The sequence below is a fragment of the Salvelinus fontinalis genome, chromosome 26 (genome assembly GCF_029448725.1).
Source record: "Salvelinus fontinalis isolate EN_2023a chromosome 26, ASM2944872v1, whole genome shotgun sequence".
NCBI classification, from domain to species: domain Eukaryota; kingdom Metazoa; phylum Chordata; class Actinopteri; order Salmoniformes; family Salmonidae; genus Salvelinus; species Salvelinus fontinalis.
The window spans coordinates 25,213,134-25,235,339 of NC_074690.1; the positions used below are offsets into that span (position 1 = coordinate 25,213,134).

The following is a 22,206-nucleotide window of genomic DNA, read 5'->3' on the forward strand; positions in this document are numbered from 1 at the left end:
TGTGACCATATCATCGTAAAGTATGTTTTTTCAATATAGTTTCATCAGATTATTGAAAATTTTTCGCAAGTTTTGCCGTGTTCCGTTCTCTTCCGTTTGTTGACATGGAGAGCTTCGAGCCACTTGGCTAGTGCGCTTGCTAAATCGAGAGGGAAAATGAACGTTCTAAATCCAAACAACGATTGTTCTTGACAAAGGACACCTTGTCCAACATTCTGATGGAAGATCACCAAAAGTAAGAAACATTTTATGATGCTATTTCATATATCTGTCGTGCATGTGAACTAGTCGCCGGCGCCCAACTTTGGGGTACTCAGCTATACCGAAGCTGGATGTCGTAATGAAGTTATTTTTTAGAATTCTAACACTGCGATTTCATTAAGAACTAATGGATCTATCATTTTCTATGCAACATGTATTTTTTAGTTATGTTTATGAATAGCTATTTGGTCAGAATATGTGTGTCAGAAAAAGTGTCAGAAAAATATCGTTGCTGTTTAGACGTTGTGGAAAAAGTAGCTAAGATAGCAACATGTATAACCACTGATTTCAGCTCTAAATATGCACATTTTCGAACAAAACATAAGTGTATGTATAACCTGATGTTATAGGACTGTCATCTGATAAAGAATATCAAGGTTAGTCAAAAATTATATATATTTTACTGGTTTGTTACGATCGCTAACTTTTACTGCTGGGAAATGGCTTGTCTTTCTGGCTATTGTGGTAAGCTAATATAACGCTACATTGTGTTTTTGCTGTAAAACACTTCATAAATAAATCGGAAATATTGGCTGGAATCACAAGATGCCTGTCTTTCATTTGCTGTACACTATGTATTTTTCAGAAATGTTTTATGATGAGTAATTAGGTATTTGACGTTGGTGTCTGTAATTATTCTGTCTACTTTCGGTGCAATTTCTGATTGTAGCTGCAATGTAAACTATGATTTATACCTGAAATATGCACATTTTTCGAACAAAACATAGATTTATTGTATAACATGTTATAAGACTGTCATCTGATGAAGTTGTTTGTTGGTTAGTTTGGTTGGTTCTTGGTTAGTTAGGTTGGCTTTGTGCATGCTACCTGTGCTGTGAAAAATGTCTGTCCTTTTTTTGTATTTGGTGGTGAGCTAACATAAATATACGTGCTGTTTTCGCTGTAAAACATTTAAAAAATCGGACATGTTGGCTGGATTCACAAGATGTGTACCTTTCATTTGCTGTATTGGACTTGTTAATGTGTGAAAGTAAAATATTAAAAAAATATATATTTTGAATTTCGCGCCCTGCACTTGAGCTGGCTGTTGTCATAAGTGTACCGACGTCGGGCTTGCAGCCATAAGAAGATATACACATTTCTGAATAAGTGTCCCGTAAAGAGACAGTACTAGCTACCAGTATCTTTCGTACCATGGAGCTGTCAAAAGGAGATGCGATGTGAGTGGCAAGATGAAGACATTAGCTAGCTGGAAACAGAATACAGAATCGATTTTGATCATCAGTCATAAACTCAACCACATGAATAACCTCAAAGAATTGTATTCGCTCAGCTAGCAAAGTGTATAGTAACTAGCTGTCTTGTTTTAGCTAGATAGCCAGACAGATTAGTTCTCTACTGTAGCTAACTTTCTAGCTAACATGCTAGTTTATTGCTAACTAGCTACATTTTTTTATTTTTTTTCACCGTTATTTAACCAGGTAGGCAAATTGAGAACACGTTCTCATTTACAATTGCGACCTGGCCAAGATAAAGCAAAGCAGTTCGACACATACAACAACACATAGTTACACATGGAGTAAAACAAACATACAGTCAATAATACAGTGAAAAATAAGTCTATATACAATTGATGACTTCATAGCTAGTTTAACTGATCTCTTATTTCAGAAAACTACATTTAATCAATATAAGATGCTTCTTGTCCGCTTTCTCCATAAATAAAACAACTTGAACATGGCCAGTTGCAGCAGACGAAGTCGATACTTTTGGTATGTTTGAGGTGTATGTTGTCGCCTGTGAACATTATTATCATCTCCTGGCTTGTAATATTAACCTTATTGGTCTTTCCTTTCTCATGGATGTTGGGGATGCCCATGGCTGCATTGAGGTGATGTCCCAAGAAGCCTTTACAGAAAGTCGAGGGAAGAGGTAATACCTGCACTGACTGAGTTGTCTTGTCAACTCCTGAGAAAATAGTATTTAATGCAGTGTCATTCAGGGCAGGTCACCTGTTTTGAGCCGCACCTATTTAGCTAAACATTATTATTATTATTTTGCTTGTTTTGCATGTTATTTTGGCATTAATACGTGTCACATCAGTTTGCAAACAATGGTAAAAAAATATATTAAAAAAAAATCACTGAGTTAATAAAACCGCATACAAACTTGGTCTCGTTTTTGCTCTCTTGAGTAAGGCAGTTCCAAAATGTTTCAGCCTAGCTCAGTGCCTTCTGTGATGGTTGGGTAGACAGCAGAAAATAAGGAGCGTAGTGGTTGGTAATGTTCTCTAGTTGCGCCGTGATTGGCTCAGTGTTCTGTCACTCATGGGGACCCAATGTCACCGCAAAATCTACAGGTAGAGCTAGAAAATTTAAGCCCCTTGGGTGCTGCAATAGAGTTACATTAGAAGTGCCCATCCAAGAAGGCTCAAGGTCATTGACCACGTTACATCTACAGTAGCTTTGAATGGACTGATCATGTCAACATCATACTTTCAAAATCTTAGCTAGCAAGCTAACTGTCATCATGAATCAAGTCAACAATCTACTGGCAAATCCTTTTTAATATTTGTCATATGAAGAGAAATAATGAAGATACATTTTTTTAACCTTTAATTAACTAGGGAAGTCAGTTAAGAACAAATTCTTATTTACAATGACGGCCTACACCGGCCAAACCCAGACGACGCTGGGCCAATTGTGCGCCGCCCTATGGGATTCCCAACCACAGCTGGTTGTGATACAGCCTGGATTCGAACCAGGGTGTCTATAGTTACACCTCTAGCACTGAGATGCAGTGCCTTAGACCACTGCGCCACTCGGGAGCCAAAAATCCTGAGAATGCCAGACTTTGATGACACCTTCCTGTTCAAGTGAGCACAGCACAACAAGGCGAGTCCAAAAGTGTCCCGTATGCTACTGCATAAATGATTTAATATGCCAGGGAGATATGTATACTGTAGCTAAGAAAGTAATGCTAAGTGTATGTTGTGTAGTATGCTGTTAGTAGCCCATGTGCCTCACCCTAATAATTTGGTCCCTTTTCCCCTCATAATTTAGCCTACTGGTATGACTTGGTGGTGCACATGTAGCCTATAGCCTGTTTTAGAAAAATTTAATCATTTAATATTGTAAGAGCTTTTATTGTCTGCTTATATGCCCCCTGTATTTATCCTACGGTTCTGACTTGGTGTACAGGAAGAATATTGTCAGAACGTCCCATGTTCTGAATTCTGTCGCTGTACATTTCAAAAGTGCTGAACAAATAGTTATATTGACTACGTCTGTCCAAGCTCGCTCAGTAATATCTTAATCGAAATTACAGATTGCCTCTTATCCGCTCGTCGTCCCCTTATGCCATAGTTTGTATATCTCAATTGTCAATAGAAACCACATTTGTTTAAGCAAGTCAGCCATACCAGCTGTTTTGCTACCAGACTAGGCTCTGGTGATAGCTAGGTGTAACAGTGGTAAGGGACTGTTGGGACATCATTATGTCATGTTGGGACAGCTTTATGTAGGTCCTAACAGTTTGTCGGCACCGTTTGTCACCCTTATAGTGCAATTAATGTATTGTTTAGTGTTGTGTTGTGTAGTGGCTTTGTTGGCATGCATCAAAAACATTTTCTCCCCATCTTCGCTACTACTGCATCAATATGTTTTGACCATGACAATTTACAATCTCGGGTTACTCCAAGCAGTTTAGTCATCGCAACTTGCTCAATTTCCACATTATTTATTTTGAGGTTTAGGGTTTAGTGAGTGTTTTGTTCCAAATACAATGCTTTTAGTTTTCAAAATATATAGGGCTAACTTATTCCTTGCCACTCACTCTGAAACTAACTGCAGCTCTTTGTTGAGTGTTGCAGTCATTTCAGTCGCTGTAGTAGCTGACGTGTATAGTGTTGAGTCATCCGCATACATAGACACTCTGGCTTTAGTCAGTGGCATGTCGTTAGTAAAAATTGAAAAAAGCAAGGGGCCTAAACAGCTACCCTGGGGAATTCCTGATTCTAACTGGATTATATTTGAGAGGCTTCCATTAAAGAACACCCTCTGTGTTCTGTTAGACAAGTAACTCTTTATCCACATTATAGCAGGGGGTGTAAAGTCATAACACATCATTTTTACGAGCAGCAGACTATGATCGATAATGTCAAAAGCTGCACTGAAGACTAACAAGACAGCCCCTACAATCATTTTATCATCAATTTCTCTCAGCCAATCATCAGTCATTTGTTTAAGTACTGTGCTTGTTGAGTGTCCTTCCCTATAAGCATGCTGAAATTCTGTTGTCAATTTGTTTACTGTGAAATAGCATTGTATCTGGTCAAACACAATTTTTTCCAGAAGTTTACTAAGGATTGGTAATAGACTGATTGGTCGGCTATATGAGCCAGTAAAGGGGGCTTTACTATTCTTGGGTAGCGGAATGACTTTAGCTTCCCTCCAGGCCTGAGGGCACATGCTCTCTAGTAGGCTTAAATTGAAGATGTGGCAAATAGGAGTGGAAATATTGTCATTATCCTCAGTAATTTTCCATCCAGATTGTCAGACCCCGGTGGCTTGTCACAATAATGTTTTCACCTCTTCCACACTGACTTTACAGAATTCAATCATTTGGGCTGCCAAACTTATTTGCATTACTTTTGCCTCATCCCTCTCAACCATACAATTTTTCAATTCCTCGTCAATCCAAGGGAATTTAACAGTTTTTACAGTCATTTTCTTAATGGGTAAGTGCTTATTAGTAACTGGAATAAGTCGTTTCATAAATGCGTCAAGTGCAGAGCCTTGTTGCTCCTCATTACACACCACAGACCAGCAAATATTCTTTACATGGATTCTCAGTGTCAGCATTGATGGCAAAAGGTGCTCAACCCAGAGACGATGAAAGGTCCATGGACCAAGGAGGAAGATGAGAGGGTGAAGACAGTTTCTATTCTGTGTGTTCTGTCTACCAAATAGGTTTATCACATGCTAAATTTTGAAATGCACCGTGTGCAAATGTATCTGTGCACAGGTATGGCCCCAAGCAATGGTCCATCATTGCCAAGCATCTGCACGGTTGTATCGGCAAGCAGTGCCGGGAGCGCTGGCACAACCACCTTAACCCTAAGGTGAAGAAGTCGTGCTGGACTCAGGAGGGGGACCAGATCATATACGCTGCTCACAAACGTATCGGGAACCGCTGGACTGAGGAATCTAAGCTGCTGCCTGGCAGGTAATAACACTCTTCTAAGTTAGAGCACTGTTATAACAAACTATGTCCCAAATGGCACCATATAGTGCACAAATTTTGACCAGGGCCCATAGGGATCTGTAGGGAACAGGGTGCTATTTTGGACGCAGTCTCTGATATGCAGTCAATCTCATGATTGATAGGCCATCATTGTAAATAAGAATTTTGATTTGCCTTCTTAAATATATATATATATTTTAAAGATTGATCAAATATTTAATTTGTCTGAATTGCAGAGATATATAACAAATAACAATCAATATACTGTTAACAATATAGAACATAATATTGTTCTTATTCAATTTCTTTGGTCTGAATCCCCCCATAGGAGAGACAACTCTATAAGAATCACTGGAACTCCACCATGCGTAGGAAGGTGGAGCATGAGGTCTACCTGCAGGATGTCACGACACAGATCTACAAGTCCAAGGCTCCCATCAAGAGAAGGACCAAGTCCCCCTGCTCCTCTAGGGACTCCTGCGGAGCCAGAATCATTATGCCATGATTATCCCCATAAAGGTGATCACTGAGCACCCATCTATGGTTTCTACCAGTCAGCACAAACAACTAGACTGAACAATAGCCAAGTGTTTGAATTGAACATCACCACTGAAATCAGGATGAAATCAATCCCAAACTGTTTGTTGATCTTATGACACTGTTTTTTTTGCTATGTTTTGGTAGATTTCAGGATATTCCCTTGGCTTGTTGGATGGCCAGTACATGGACAGTGTTCCTGAAACTGCTTACTTTGTCCCAGTGAGTGTCCCATCTCTGCACTCACTTAGCTTAGCTTAACCATGTTGCAAGTGAACCCCTCCCCTACCACCATCGTACAGTAGCTCCTATGTAATTCAGTAGGAGAGGAATAAGACTTGTAAATGAGAAAATTAGCTGTTTTTCCTTTTCCTGACCAATCTCTCCCGGGCTGCATGTACCCCAGGAGTCGTTCACTGACCAATAAAGAGCAGAGAATTAAGGAACTCAAGTAGCTTCTTATGGCAGCTGAGAGGGATGTCGGGAGTCGGGCAGCTTCCTGTGTAAGACAGAACCCTTGTATGTGTAGTCAATAGTGTAATACGCTCTAGAACATATCCTTACCACCCTTCCCACCGGCTCCCCATCCTCCATCTCACTCACCTCCGGTTAGCTGCCCCTCTTAGTTGCTACCATCCTGTCCCTCCCTGCTTCATACTGTAGTATCTAGCAGTGAGTCACCATTAACAGCTTCTCATAGTAGCAGTGACTGTTCATCATCTGTTTCTGCTCTTGCCAACTCCATTGCTGTCATTGTCAAACCAAACATAATCTCTGTTAACCTAGGTAAAATCATGCGTAATTTGGTCAGCTGCGTGATTCATTGGCAAAAACTAGGTCGCAGCCCTCGCAAACTCTCAGCCAAAGCCCCCCCTTACCATCCGTGTGGGAAACGCACAAAGCACTCGAGGCGAAGCAGTTTAAGCACCGCCTTTGGGCCAATCCTGATCCCATTCAGTCCTGGCAGATTCTTTCGGTCTACTGTACACGCAGAATCTGCCCACGGGAGATTAAGCCAAACATGAACATTTTTGTATTTGTATTTATTATGGATCCCCATTTGTTGCTGCCAAAGCAACAGCTACTCTCTTGGCATGACAGTTGCATGAGGAGTTGGCAAGGGCAGAATCATACTGGCACCCAGGCTAGCTGTTCAAAACACCTGTGAGGCCTCTTTGGATAGAAGTGGACCTCTAATGAAAATCATATAGATTTTCCCTTCTGTGCATAAATGTACAGTTCATGTTAAAGTTTTGGAATGAAACTGAGCCACCTGCTCCTGCTCATGTCCACCTGTAGTCTCATTATATTTACATTGGTAAATGTACTTATCCTGTTTAGGGCCAAGAGTTTTCCCCGGGCAGATTATTTCATCTGGCAAACTCCTGGCCCTCACATCCCTACTCATCTCTGGTTCTAACCTTCGCCTAGCTCTGGTCCAGGGCATTACGTACGGCTTGCTTACGCTGAGCCTTCAGCATCAGCAAGCTGCATGTAACACCATGGACCAGAGTTAACCTATCCCTGACCTCTCGCTTCCTCCTGCTCCACAGCACTCAGTGTCACTACTCGACTGCCTGACCAACACGACCCTGAGCAGCTTGGGGGACTAGAGTACGGAGGGCCATGGCTCAGCTCTCTACACCCCTGTGTCCCCCAGCAGGTTCCTGACCATGGAGGCCAGCGCTGTCCTCTACTCCCTACAAACCATCCTCGAGTTCACAGAGACCCTGAAGCTCATAGACTCAGTCAGTGTTCCTCTAGTGTCCCTGTTCGTGACATTTCTGCTCTTTTTCCTCCTGTCTCTTTGTCGTGTTGTAAAACTGTAAAACCATGGGCCCTGGTAAAAGTAGTACACTGTATAGGGTGTTATTTGGGACTCAGGAACTGTTTCATCATTGAATTTTTTTTTCACTGTTAGGTTGGGTATTTCCGGTTAACAATCAAACACAATTAATCATAGTCATTGTGATATACACGTTTATGTCAATAATATCCCATTCTGTCTGGACTGACCCTGTAGGACCCAGTGGCTTGGAGTGAGGTGCCCAGTTTCAGCCTGAAGGAAATTACTTCGCCCCTGTAACAGGAAGTGATGTCGTCTGTTTCCCAGGTGGGGATGCCAGAAGGCTCTAGCTACCATTTTGATGACTCATACATATTTAACCTGAGTAAGAACTACACTGAGCTGATGCCTGCCTCTTCACCCACCTTGACCAAGCTGAGCACACCTCCCTCCATCCTGAAGAGGTGGAGGGAGAGGGGGGAGCAGTCTCCTGCCAGTGAGTGTCAGAGCACCTCCTTTTTGGACAACAGCACCTCCTCACCTAGGATCTCTCCTGTCAAAGCACTGCCATTCTCTCCCTCCCAGGTAGGATTTCCTGTTCAAATAATATCTAATCTAACACCATCAAGTCATTATGCAAACCACTGATCTATGATGTATGAAATTAAAGTATGTTTGTGAAATACAGCAAAGTACGTTTGTGATATACAGTGGCAAGAAAAAGTATGTGAACCATTTGGAAATACCTGGATTTCTGCATAAATTGGTCATAACATTTGATCTGATCTTCATCTAGGTCACAACAATATGTCACGGATCCCTCTGGAACTTTCATCACGCACACCTGTCCCCTATTCCCACTGATTAGTACTTGTATAAGTGCGCCCTTTGGTTTCCGTTGTCTGTCGATTATTGTTACAATGTCCGTTGGTGCGTGTGAGTACCTCTGCTGTGTGTTTTGGGCTTTCGTGCCCTTGTGGATTGCGCAGATGATTACGGGTCTCGTCCCGTGTGATAATCATTGTCCGTTGGTGTTATTTATTCGAGGTAGTCCTCGCTCTTTTGTTTGGGTTTCAACCCTGTGTTTTTGTTACGTGTTTGTTTGGTCTTCGTCCCTGTGCCGTTACACGGTACGCTGTAATTTGAGCTTAATAAAAAAAACTATTACGCATTCCTGCATCTGTCTCCCGATCCTTCATGCCAACGTGACACAATAGACAAATACAGTCTGCTTAAACTAATAAAACACAAACAATTATACGTTTTTATGTCTTTGTGGAACACACCGTGTAAACATTCACAGTGCAAGGTGGGGAAAGTATGTGTACCCTTGGATTTAATAACTGGTTGACCCTCCTTTGGTAGCAATAACCTCAACCAAACGTTTTCTGTAGTTGCGAATCAGATCTGCGCAATGGTCAGGAGGAATTTTGGACCATTCCTCTTTACAAAACTGTTTCAGTTCAGCAATATTCTTGGGATGTCTGGTGTGAACTGCTCTCTTGAGGTCATACCACAGCATCTCAATCGGGTTGAGGTCAGGCCACTCAAGAAGGCATATTTTCTTCTGTTGAAGCCATTCTGTTGTTGATTTACTTCTGTGTTTTGGGTCGTTGTACTGTTGCATCACCCAACTTCTGTTGACCTTCAATTGGCGGACAGATAACCTAACATTCTCCTGAAAAATGTCTTGATAAACTTGGGAATTCATTTTTACGTTGATGATAGCAAGCTGTCCAGGCCCTGAGGTAGCGAAGCAGCCCCAAACCATGATGCTCCCTCCACCATACCTTACAGTTGGGATGAGGTTTGATGTTTGTGTGCTGTGCCTTTTTTTCTCCACACATAATGTTATGTGTTCCTTCCAAACAACTCAACTGTAGTTTCATCTGTCCACAGAATATTTTATTTCAGAATAAGATCCAGGTGCACTTTTGCAAACTTCAGACGTGCAGCAATGTTTTTTTTTGGACAGCAGTGGCTTCTTCCGTTGTGTCCTCACATGAACACCTTTCTTGTTTAGTGTTTTACGTATCGTAGACTCGTAAACAAAGATGTTAGCATGTTCCAGATACTTCTGTAAGTCTTTAGCTGACACTCTAGGATTCTTTTTAACCTCATTGTATCAAGGCATGATAGTACCCCCCCTCCCCCCAAGGGCGCATACTTGACAGACCGGGGTGTCGGCAGTGGAAATCGGCGATGAGGGCCGGGTCCAAGATGTCTTTAGCCGGGACCCAGCACCTCTCCTCCGGGCCATAACCCTCACAGTCAACCAGGTACTGGAAACCCCTGCCCCGTGGTCGAACCTTCAGGAGGCGTCTCACCATATACGCTCTCTTGCCACCGATAATCCGGGGGGAGGGATGAGCCTGGAGACAGAAGACAAAGGACAGTGACACATGGGCTTAATCTTAGACACATGGAAGGTAGGGTGAATACGGAGGGAATTGGGTAACACAAGACGGACAACAGTGGAACTCAGGACTCTGGAGATGGGAAAAGGACTAATGAACCGAGGAGACAGCTTGCGGGACTCTACCTGAAGTGGCAGATCTCGAGTGGAAAGCCATACCCTCTGCCCAATGCGGTAGCGGGGAGCTGGGGTCCGGCGACGGTCTGCTTGTTGACGATACCTGGAGTTGGTCTTGAGAATAGCCACCCTGGCTCTTCTCCAGGTACGTCGACAGCGGCGGACAAACATCTGGGCCGAGGGTACACTGACCTCCTGCTCTTGTTCCGGGAAGAGTGGAGGCTGATATACCATGGAGCACTCGAAAGGGGAGAGTCCCATGGCAGAACTGGGAAGGGTGTTCTGGGCATACTCCGCCCAGACCAGTTGACGGCTCCAGGTATTGGGGTTGGTTGAGACTAAGCACCTTAAGGTGGTCTCCAGGTCTTGGTTGGCTCGCTCCGACTGACCGTTAGTTTGGGGATGGAATCCGGATGACAGACTGGCCGACGACCCAATAAGGGTGCAGAATGCCTTCCAGAACTGAGACAAGAACTGAGGACCCCGATCAGAGACCATGTCTATCGGGAGTCCATGGATCCAGAAGACATGCTGCACCATAAGCTGGGCCGTCTCCTTGGCAGAAGGTAGTTTGAGGAGAGGGATGAAATGGGCGGCCTTGGAGAACCGATCGACTACCATCAGAATGACAGTGTTGCCATCAGACGGAGGGAGCCCAGTGACAAAGTCCAGAGATATATGAGACCAGGGATGATGAGGGACCGGTAGTGTCTGAAGGAGGCCAGAAGGAGCTTGCCGTGGAGTCTTGTTCTGTGCACACACTGTGCATGCGGCGACAAAGGCAGAGACGTCAGGGACCATTGTGGGCCACCAGAAACATTGTCGGAGGAAGGCTAGTGTACGACAGGACCCTGGATGACAGGTCAGCCTGGAGGAATGAGCCCATTACAGGACCCAGGACCGGACTGGATTAGGGACAAACAGCCGGTTAGCCGGGCCCCCTCCAGGTCCAGGCCGGGAGCGTTGTGCCTCGCAGACCAGGTTCTCAATACCCCAATCCACATTGGCAGCAAGGCATGACGTAGGGAGAATGGTTTCAGAGATCGATGGTGTGGCAGAGGAACTGTATAGGCGGGAGAGGGCATCAGGCTTCACATTCTTTAACTGTGTGCGGTATTAGATGGTGAAGTTAAATCTGGTGAACAGGGGGGCCCACCGGGCCTGCCTGGAGTTGAGGGGCTTGGCTGTACGGAGATATTACAGGTTTCTATGGTCGGTCCAGACCAGGAACGGCTGTTCTGCTCCTTTCAGCCAGTGCATCCACTCTTCCAACGCCATCTTCACCGCCAGGAGTTCTCGGTTGCCAACATCGTAGTTCCTTTCAGCAGGATTGAGACGATGGGACAGGAAGGCACAGGGATGAGGCTTCTGGTCCTGGGCAGATCACCGGGACAGGATGGCCCCCATTCCAACATCCGAAGCATGCTTTCCATGCCACTAACTCAAAAGCCCTTCAAGATTGCCACGGCCAACCAAGAAAAGATGCAGGGCCCGTTGAAAATTATGGTATGTTTATTATAACACATTAATGACACCTTTATAACTAATGTCTTCTGTCTATTTAGTGTATTGTATTTTGTTCAGTGTGTGAGGGGATGCTGTACTATGAAACTGTACCTGTGTGTGTGTGTGTGTGTGTGTGTGTGTGTGTGTGTGTGTGTGTGTGTGTGTGTGTGTGTGTGTGTGTGTGTGTGTGTGTGTGTGTGTGTGTGTGTGCGCACATCCTTGCTCATGCTTCTCTGTGTGTGTGTTCTGTTAGATGCAGCAGCCCCGGTCCCTGGCCTACCTGGAGGAAGAGGTGCTGAGAGAGGAGATTGAGGTGGATATATTAATTAATGGAGAGACACAGGCTGGCTTCTGCTCCTCCTGAAAACATGAGGTATCCTAACCCCATAATCATCCGTAGAGATTTGCACCCAGTAATTATGAAGTAATTCAATTCCATTCAAGTAACTTTATTTGTCCCCTTAGGGCAATTATGTTAGGGTTATAGCTGTGCTTCAGACACATTCAACAAAAAACAAGCAGACTAAATAGAACACAGAGGTAAGGCCTTCAAAGTGCCGTCCAACAAATATATGAGTATAAAACATAGAACATAAAAAATAAAATGAGGGTTCTGTCCATTCCATGTGTTATAACCCAGGTTGACGCATCGTCCAGGAGAGTTAGGAAATCCCTGGCGGTGGAACCCTGGAGTAAGGACTGCCAGTACTCAACTCTACTCCCAAGAACACCTCAATGTGAGAGGAGAGGATCAGTGAGAAGATCATTCAGTATTCAAGTTACCATCAGAAACACTGACAAATGTATCATCGTTTCAGGTGAGCTGTGAGTGTGAGTGTGAGGCTGTGGTATTTGGGAAGACTGATGACCAGATGATAGTAGATGAGCAGGGCAGAAAGTTCCTCAGCTCCCAGACACCTGGCTGTGCCTACAGGACCTTGGTGCTCTGACAGGACCTCAACAGTTAGCCTGGTCCTACTGTTTGTGATGTATGGCTTGACACTAACTATAGGACTTGGCAAGAGAGCACAAACAGATCTGGGACCAAGCTAGCTTAAAGTCACTCAGATAATTTTTACCCAGATGTATAAAAGTACTAGGCAATCTTACTGAGGTAGAAAACATCAGATTTCCTACTTTTATTTTTACACAAAACAACCACCTGTATTTTTTCTTTGTCTGTTTTTGCTTAGAGGTTAATAGGAAAATTACATGACCACATGTAGCCAATGAACCATACTGGTACTTACATACTGGTGTAACGTCTGCTTCCAACTCACACTCTCAAACACATAGATCCCCTGAACGCAGCTCACTTTCCAGCCCACTTTCCAGCTCACACTCTCAAACACATAGATCCCCTGAACGCAGCTCACTCTCCAGATCCCAATCACCTGAATTCTGATCACCTGTTCACACACCTGTATGTCATTTACACACACTATTTAGTTCAGTTCTTTGCACCCCATCATTGTGAGGTATTGTTTGTTTTTGTACACATTCTATTCAGAGCGCTGTTTATTTCTGTTTTAGTCCTCCTGTGTAGCGTAGTTTTTGGCCTATTCCCTGCCTGTACATTTGCCTATCAGATTTCCTGTCATCAATCTCTTGCCTGACTTCCCGGACTACGTTATTAGCTTTTTTCCCTGCCTGTACTGTTACCTTTTTGGATTCCCTGTGTATGACCTTCTGCATGTCCCTGGAACCTGCTATCTGCTTCCCCCTGTGGTCCTTTACTAAATAAACACCTGCTGCGCTCTGCGCTTGAAACCAGCACTCATTTCCAGTCTCCCATCATACTCATTACAACTGGTACTTACTATACTTACATATTTTTATGTAAAAACCTTATTCTGAATGTGCTCCATTAGCACGTATTATTTAATACGTGTATATGAAGAGAAATTCATAAATTGAAGTCTTGAAGACCATAATAGCAAGAGAAAGTTGGAGGCTTTAATGATTGTTTTCTGCAGAGTTCCTCTGTCTAGTGTCTGTGTTCTTTTGCCCTTCTTATTTTTTTCTTTTTATTGGTCAGTCTGAGATATAGCTTTTTCTTTGCAACTCTGCCTAGAAGGCCGGCATCCCGGAGTCGCCTCTTCACGACTTGCCAAAACTATAGTTTGTTAACAAGAAATGTGTGGAGTGGTTGAAAAACTAGTTTTAATGACTCCAACCTAAGTGTATGTAAACTTCCGACTTCAACTATATATATATAAAAATATATATTTTCATTGTTGGACATAAAAGACTGTAAAAACCCCAGGAAATGAGCTCCAAGTCATTTTAATTTAAGAAATCTGTTCCCAAGTATTCCCATACATAATACAGGGACATGTGATCGTACACAAATATAAGCAAGGTTTGAAATTATTATGTTTTAGTCAAGCATTATATCTGTTTGGGCTTCTTGCGGTCAGTTTGCAGTCTACAAATTATATGTAATTACGTTCCGGCCCCCTGACCATCCATTCAAGAAAAAAATAGGCCCGCGGCTGAATCTAGTTGATGATCCCTGCCCTAGAAAATAGTGCACACTTGCAGACACACCCTGTTTTTAAAAGTGTTATATGGTGAGCCTCATGACAGTTTTTGATTTTATTGCGTTTAATTAATTATCCTCATCATGCATGAGTAACCTGTGTCTGCCTATTTGTAGGGCTTATCATGCAAAGCTTCTGTGAACCACTTCAAATTCAGATGATTTAAAATATGGTTTAATAGTTCTAGTTACCACAAATGCGTAGTTCGTTTTTTCCCCCACTGTCATGTCCTGAAGCTAGAGCACAAACATTACATCTTTAAAACAACCAAGGGTAGAAACCACAGTTTCAGTCCATGTTTTCCCAGGGGAGCCTATTTAGTGGTACAGATTATCACATTTATAAAAGCACCCCTTTCTGTTCAGGTGAGAGTGTTTGTACCTGAAGTTGTGTTAGATGTTACAATTTAAAATGTACTTAATTAACAAGAATGCTGTTTGTAACAATATTTATTTTTATTTTATCCAAGTACTACATTGATGGATTGTATGAGAATGGGCAAGGCATCTGCACCTGTAAATGAAAAAAGCATTGTGTAATCAGTACAAGTAAATAGCCTATCCTGATGGTGCATAGTAAACACCCTAGTGCGATGAGGTTGGGTTGATGTCGATGTAGCCCTTGATCTTAACTCTCAGTTGCATTACATTACGCATAAGAGTCATTGGACAAAGGCGTCTTCTGTACGGGGGAGTTTTGTTAAGAGCCTCGAATGGTTAGGGTTCCCACATGTTCATATCTCCATGTTACAGAGTGTGTTTACAGAAGACAGATGGGAGACAGAGGGACCACCTGTGCTAATTAGCTATCTAGCGTGCACTGAACACCTGTGTGTAATGGAAGAAGGCCGCCAGAAATGTGTTGCCACTGAAAAATACTGTCGGCTGCAACTGGGATAAAGCAGGTTAAACAGTGTGAAATGATTTTGATGTGATATGAAAGTAAAGGGCTTTATGTTTCTTGAACCGTATTGCAATTGAGAATCGATTCACGTTTATATGGAGTTTTTTGCTGTTTTGCCTGCCAGAGCAAGTCTACCTCTGAAAATAACATACGGTTCTTGGACCTTAAGGAGTAACGGTAAGCTCCATAAGAGTACATCTTGGGCTAATGTCGATGATGCACTGCCATCTGGCTACTGGATAACAAGTTAGGTAAGTTAGATATTAAACTATTAACTATTAATTAAACTAAGTTTACATGCATTTAACAATCTTGCATTTGTGCATTTTCGCGATTAGGAGTCAACTTATGCTGCTTTTTTCAAGTTGCCTGAGCAAATGCACAATCCTGTTGAGTCCTGCCATGTCCAAGTGTTTAACCTTCGGCTTTTGGCTTTACTTATGGGTTCAACTCGAAGGGGGTCGAAGTCTGGAGTTGGTAGAGACTTGGGTAGACGTAAGGCCTATGAGGTCTACCCAAGTCTCTACCACTCACGTTTTGCATAACCTAATCATGATGAGGAAAACAACATAACAGGCAGTAGGGTACAGTTCACAAAGAGAAAGATGGCCTTCAATATAAATGAGTGTAGGCAAAATATGAATGTTTTATATCAAGTTCAACTCATAATAAGAAAAGGAGGATGACTGGCAGCTGAATACACAACCTGTCTCCTGGGGGCTTAGATGAATTCACTACAAATCTTAAACTATAACTGAATCCTAGTTTTCATACTTTGATGAATAACAATGAATTAAAGCATCTATGTCCCATACTCCTTAGGAGTGACGTTCAGGCATGTCACTCACTATGTACATCAAGTGACGTGAGGAAGAGCACTTTAGACGGCTGGCCTCACGCAAAAGATGCAGAGTAAGGACCGCCAACCCCAAAACATCTCAAAGTTGCCCTACCACATACAGTAGGCTGCCAGTACCTCTCTTGTGCTTGTCACTAGAAAGTGAAAAGGCTGTGAAAAACCCATTCATCGTTGCTGTCCTCATATTAATCATGTGATAGCCTACCTTATATTTATATTCCTGCTAAATCCATTCTACTTTATTCTATTGAGCTTTCATTTTTTGCAAGTAAGCATTTAACTGTAGTGTTTACACCATGTGTATCCTGTGCATATGACAAATAAACTTGACTAGATTTGACTTAACTCGACTTGATTGTGCATCAAGCTGCCTCTTGCTACAGAAACAGATAGGCTCCTGCCCAATGGGATGTTCTGGCTTGGACAAGACTTACAGTATTTACTTACTGTAACTAAATTAATGATAAGTGGAAAGTCAGTTTAAATTGATAAAGGACTAAGAATAGACTTTAAGACAAAGGGGTGACATCAGAGGGGACATCCTAAGGATCCCTTTAGTCTTTTCTGTGTAGTAACTGTCTTGTAAAGGACCTCAGTCTATTATCTATCATTTTACCTTTCAGTTATTTAGCAGACACCCTTACAGGAGCAATTAGGGTTAAGTGCATTGCACAAGGGCACATCATCATATTTTTTTTCACATAGTACACTCTGGCATTCAAGCCAGCGACCTTTCGTTTAGTGGCCCAACGCTCTTAACCACTAGGCTACCTGCCTACCTCTAACTCTTATCATTTCATTCAGCTGGATGGGTTTTTTCACCGAAATGACTCACATTGATTTAGTACCTGTGCTGTGTGCACTTGCACAGCTACACTACATGTGTCAGCTATGACCAGTGTTAACCAAGGTATGGGGTGATCCGTGTTGAGCTGTGATGATGGCTATCAGAGTGGACAGACTAGCCAGGCAGCGAAAGAAAGTCCATATCCTCAGCCAGCTCTAAAAAGATACATTCTTCTGTGCCCTTTCAGGATCAGCGTGGGGTAGCCAACACCAATTCTCTGAGACTGTGATACCGGGGGGGCATCCCAAATGTCACCCTATTCCCTATATAACATACTACTTTTGACCAGGGTCAATAGGGAATAGGGTGCCATTTGGGATGCACACACAGTGTCAATGCTACAGTATCACAGTCCCAACATGATGCAGCTGGAGGGGCCCCCCTTTTCATGGGCACCTAGCAGATCAACAAATGAGTGCCTTAGAATAAAAAATACAATTAAAATATATTATTATTGGAGTAGTATTCTGTGGTGTGGCGTTCTTGAGCAGCATTTGGCCAATAATTGATTTGAATTTGAAATAGCTGTTTTCATACATATTTTTTATGCAGTTGAGCATACTTCAAATACATGATTAACTCGTTCCTTCCTCTTATCAGATACATGATTATATCAGGCTGAATAGTGTATGAGGCCCTTTAATTAATCAATACAGCATTTAATTTTATAACACAGATAATGATATCCATACTGTATGAAGATTATCACTGCGGGATACACACGTCTTGTTCCCTCCATCACACTATCATGGATCTAATTACAGAGGTGCATTATTGGTCAGTGGAGGGCCTTTGACATGAGACGGATCACAAGAAACAATGTTAATTGGATAGACATGCCACATGATGCATTTGCAATATTAATATCACAAAATAGTGAGAATATGGAAGGGAGTCTCCATGCAAGTGCTCATCTTGCAATTAACATAAATGTTCAGTTGATTTGAATTGACACAAGTAAGTGTGTTGAAGTGAATTGACACAGTTAATGAATGAGTAGTAATAACATGCATTTGAATGCATGGCCTGAGAGTTTCTCCCAAGTTCTCTCTCTGGATGAGAAGTTCTCCCAAGTTCTCTCTCTGGATTCTCCCATGAGTTCTCTCTCTGGATGAGCAATGAGAGGAAGGAGAGAGTCGATAGCTCCGCGAAAGGTCAAGCTGTCACATGCAGCTCCTGGGTGAAAATGTCTTCCGCCACAAATGATGGCATTGTAACACCTTGTGACTGGTGGCACCTTGGATGAGAGCAGACCGTCGTGATTAATGAATCACTGAGGGTGTGACCCAAATTGCACCCTATTGCTCATGTAGTGCATTAATTTTGACCAGGGCTTAAATTGGCCCTGGTCAAAAATAGTGTGCCATACACTGAAGGAAAAAGAAGAGTTTCTTGGGTTAATCGGATCTGCTATAATCCCATGAAATTGGAGGTGCGTGGTCGTGGGTTGGATATTCCCTGCTGTAGACTTCCACACATCCGTAAACACTTGCGTGATACAGGAATATCTGGGATAGTAAATTCCAATTATGCATTAATATGTTTCTTGAAATGTCTGGACCGTGCACGCCACATAAATTGTCAACTGCCACAGGCGCGTGCGTGCCTCTCTACCTCATGTTTTGGAAGAGAAGCCCAGTGAAAAGAAGCCAACTCTCCCTGTGTCACGATCGTGTGGCGGATTGACGGACCAAAACGCAGCATTTAGAAAATAAGCCATCTTCTTTTATTTTAAAGACGAAGAATAAACACGAAACACTTAATACAAACTAACAAAACAACAAACGATCGTGAAGCTAATAAACGTCGTGCACATACACAGGCTACAAACGTTCTGACATAGACAACTACTCACATAGAATGAAAGCCTATGGCTACCCTAAATAAGGCTCCCAATCAGAGACAACCGAAATCAGCTGTCTCTAATTGGGAACTCATTCAGGTAACCATAGACTCTCCTAGATAACTAAACATACATAGACAACGCTAGACATCTGAACTCAACACAAACCCATATACTACACCCAATAACCCCTTTACCATAGAAACACCCAAAACCAACAAAACACAAACATTCCCCATGTCACACCCTGACCTAACTAAAATAAAGAAAACAAAGAATACTAAGGCCAGGGCGTGACATAACCCCCCCCTTAAGGTGCGAACTCCGGGCGCACCATAAACCAGTCTAGGGGAGGGTCTGGGTGGGCTTCCATCCACGGTGGCGGCTCCGGCTCTGGTCGTGGTCCCCACGTCACCACAGTCCCTAACCGCCTCCTTAGCTTCCTCCAAAAGACCCCCCTCCACATTAACCACACTGCATTAAGGGGCAGTTCCGGACTAAGGGGCAGTACCAGGGTAAGGGGCAGTACCAGGGTCAGGGGCAGCTCCGAACAAAGGGCCAGTACCAGGGTAAGGGGCAGTACCAGGGTAAGGGGCAGTACCAGGGTAAGGGGCAGCACCAGGCTGAGGGACTGCAGCACCGGACTGAGGGACTGCAGCTCCGGACTGAGGGACGGCCCATGACTGGCTGACGGATCTGGCTGCTCATGGCTGGCTGACGGATCTGGCTGCTCATGGCTGGCTGACGGATCTGGCTGCTCATGGCTGGCTGACGGATCTGGCTGCTCATGGCTGGCTGACGGATCTGGCTGCTCATGGCTAGCTGACGGATCTGGCTGCTCATGGCTAGCTGACGGATCTGGCTGCTCATGGCTAGCTGACGGATCTGGCTGCTCATGGCTAGCTGACGGATCTGGCTGCTCATGGCTGGCTGACGGATCTGGCTGCTCATGGCTGGCTGACGGATCTGGCTGCTCATGGCTGGCTGACGGATCTGGCTGCTCATGGCTGGCTGACGGATCTGGCTGCTCATGGCTGGCTGACGGATCTGGCTGCTCATGGCTGGCTGACGGATCTGGCTGCTCATGGCTGGCTGGCGGATCTGGCTGCTCATGGCTGGCTGGCGGATCTGGCTGCTCATGGCTGGCTGGCGGATCTGGCTGCTCATGGCTGGCTGGCGGATCTGGCTGCTCATGGCTGGCTGGCGGATCTGGCTGCTCATGGCTGGCTGGCGGATCTGGCTGCTCATGGCTGGCGGGCGGCTCTGGCAGATCCTGTCTGGCGGGCGGCTCTGGCAGATCCTGTCTGGCGGGCGGCTCTGGCAGATCCTGTCTGGCGGGCGGCTCTGGCGGATCCTGTCTGGCGGGCGGCTCTAGCGGCTCCTGTCTGGCGGACGGCTCTAGCGGCTCCTGTCTGGCGGACAGCTCTAGCGGCTCCTGTCTGGCGGACGGCTCTGCAGGCTCAAGGCAGACGGGCGGCTCTGCAGGCTCATGGCAGACGGGCGGCTTTGCAGGCTCATGGCAGACGGGCGGCTTTGCAGGCTCATGGCAGACGGATGGCTCAGACGGCGCTGGGGAGACGGATGGCTCAGACGGCGCTGGGGAGACGGATGGCTCAGACGGCGCTGGGGAGACGGATGGCTCAGATGGCGCTGGGGAGACGGATGGCTCAGATGGCGCTGGGGAGACGGGCAGTTCAGGCATCGCTGTGCAGACGGCAGACTCCTGCCGGCTGAGGCGCACTGTAGGCCTGGTGCGTGGTGCCGGGACTGGTGGCACCGGGCTGGGGACACGCATCTCAGGTCTAGTGCGGGGAGCAGCAACAGGACGCACAGGACTCTGGGGACACACAGGAGGCTTGGTGCGTGGTTTAGGCACTGGTGGTAAAGGGCTGGAGACACGCACCATATAGCTAGTGCGTGGAGGAGGCACTGGTGGTACTGGGTTGAGGCGGGGAGGTGGCGCCGGAAATACCGGACCGTGCAGGCGTACTGGCTCCCTTGAGCGCCGAGCCTGCCCAACCTTACCTGGTTGTATGCTCCCCGTCGCCTGACCAGTGCGGGGAGGTGGAATAACCCGCACCGGCCTATGTAGGCGAACCGGGGACACCATGCGTAAGGCTGGTGCCATGTACGCCGGCCCGAGGAGACGCACTGGTGACCAGATGCGTTGGGCCGGCTTCATGACATACGGCTCAACGCTCAGTCTAGCCCGGCCGATACGTGGAGCTGAAATGTACCGAACCGGGCTATGCACGCGTACAGGAGACACCGTGCGCTCTACTGCGTAACACGGTGTCTGCCCGTACTCTCGCTCTCCACGGTAAGTACAGGGAGTAGGCGCAGGTTTCCTACCTGACTTCGCCACACTCCCTTTAAGGCCCCCCCCAAGAAATTTTTGGGTTGTACTCACGGGTTTCCAGCCTTGTCTCCGTGCTGCCTCCTCATATCGCCTCCTCTCGGCTTTAGCTGCCTCCAGCTCTTCACGAGGAAGGCGATATTCTCCAGGTTGTGCCCACGGCCCCTTACCATCCAGTATCTCCTCCCATGTCCACGAATCCTGTGTAGGTGGGTCCTGTTGCGCTTTCCATGCCGCTTGGTCTTGTAATGGTGAGTAGTTCTGTCTGACGGTCGTGTGGCGGATTGACGGACCAAAACGCAGCATTTGGAAAATAAGCCATCTTCTTTTATTTTAAAGACGACGAAGAATAAACACGAAACACTTAATACAAACTAACAAAACAACAAACGATCGTGACGCTAAGAAACGTCGTGCACATACACAGGCTACAAACGTTCTGACATAGACAACTACTCACATAGAATGAAAGCCTATGGCTACCCTAAATAAGGCTCCCAATCAGAGACAACCGAAATCAGCTGTCTCTAATTGGGAACTCATTCAGGTAACCATAGACTCTCCTAGATAACTAAACATACATAGACAACGCTAGACATCTGAACTCAACACAAACCCATATACTACACCCAATAACCCCTTTACCATAGAAACACCCAAAACCAACAAAACACAAACATTCCCCATGTCACACCCTGACCTAACTAAAATAATAAAGAAAACAAAGAATACTAAGGCCAGGGCGTGACACCCTGTCTCCTTATCTATCCTGTTTTCAGGTTTGTAACATTTATAAGCACACTTTCATCTTCAAAATCTAGAGATAACATGTTTATCTAAACTGTGATGACTTTCTGGTCATTTTGAAGTGCTTTGACCGAGTGATTCATATGAGTGAAGCCAAGCTAAGCTAGCTAAGGTTGTATGTAAGTTTATTTTATTTTATTTATTTCACCTTTATTTAACCAGGTAGGCCAGTTGAAAACAAGTTCTCATTTACAACTGCGACCTGGCCAAAATAAAGCAA

General features: G+C 44.6%; 1 pseudogene; it reads left to right on the plus strand.

Moving 5' to 3' along the window:
- The first annotated feature begins 5,063 nt into the window (after nucleotides 1–5,063).
- LOC129824600 (myb-related protein B-like) lies at nucleotides 5,064–12,778 on the plus strand (annotated as a pseudogene).
- Nucleotides 12,779–22,206: the final 9,428 nt, after the last annotated feature.